This window comes from Diadema antillarum, unplaced genomic scaffold (assembly GCF_040938485.1).
Source record: "Diadema antillarum isolate AM-2024a unplaced genomic scaffold, OU_Dant_1.0 scf00000003, whole genome shotgun sequence".
Classification (NCBI taxonomy): domain Eukaryota; kingdom Metazoa; phylum Echinodermata; class Echinoidea; order Diadematoida; family Diadematidae; genus Diadema; species Diadema antillarum.
Window position 1 is genome coordinate 4,049,860 of NW_027270892.1, and position 1,490 is coordinate 4,051,349.

Sequence of the window (1,490 nt, forward strand, 5' to 3'; positions counted from 1 at the left end):
TGTGTTATGCGTGTCATGTGGCAGTTGGGGCTTCAACCCATCAGGGCCCTTGTAAGCGACATTTGTAGACGGATCAAACGTACGCAGTTTCGCCGAATCTAGAGTGAGATATCACATCACAAGTCAGTTACAACTTACAATGTCTACATTTAAATGACAGGATATCTGTTGTGACTACACCTTTTTTTTTCACCGATCGTCCAGCAATATTCATGTTTTATTGACATTTCTTACACGAAGATGCATGCGGTGGTTATTCCATTCATGAGTTTCGTCGGAGATTAGCTTGTCAGATCCCGAAAGGATATCACATCGTTTTAGTCAGCAACAGCAGGGTTTCGAATAGAGACGATGTAGGTATAAGCTATACGAGAATAAATACTTTCTCAAATAAAGCACACTCTTATGACTGCTCCTCCTTGAAAATGGAACTTTTTTTGACAATACATCAAAATAATATATTTGTAAGAATGCCCAGATTGGGCAATTATGTGAGTTATGCAGTTATTTCCTTGGTAGAAAGATATGGTTTGAGGTCAGGAAAAAGTTACCCTTTCTTTTCGACGTTACCCGTCCCGCCCTATGTCTGTTTAAATCAACACAAAATCTGGGAAATCACCAGTACAATTAAGCGCTATTAAGCGCTATAGGGTTGTAGCTCATTGATAACAGAAATCACAGAATGATGATGCACTGAGGTATTGTAAATATTGTATAACTTCGGTCAATCAAAGACAAATGTACAGGTTTTCTAAGACTGCATATATATATATATATATATATATATATATACACTGTAAAAACATCGATGTTAGATTTAACACCACGGGTGTTAAATTTAACACCGATCAAGTGTTAATAGAGGACCACACCCACAGGTGTAGAAAATGCACTGTGATGGTGTTGAAAAGTGTTCACCTGACACTTCGTGGTGTTAATTTGACACTGTACCTGGTGATATTTTGACACTGTACTGGTGTTAATTCAAAAATGACACCACATGGTGTTGATTTGATATTTGTTGGTGTTAATATCAATGCTTTAACACCCGTCCAGCTTCAATAAGAGACCACACCAGCTGGTGTTACTGTGGTGTAAATTTATTTTCACATTTTTTCAAAAATCTAGTATTTTAATGTAAAATTCTTGATCGTCTTGTTTAAATTAAAAATCAACAAGAAGTGCAGTTACTAAGAAACTCTTCAAAAAACAATTGTATATTTGGAAATGACACCCGGAGGTGTTAATTTAACACCATAAATGAGCACCGAAAATTTAACACCAGCTCAGTGTTCACTATTTAACACCGGACTTTTTGCAGTGTACATATCAACGGCGTAAATCCGTGTTGAGGAGTGGGGGGGGGGGGGGGAATGATCGGCGATAGTCACCATCACCACGATTGCAAGCCCATAACCGGACGGGTGCAGCCACGGGTGTGTATGCATGCTTGTGCGTGTGTATGTGTGTGTGCGGGTATGTGCGTGTGC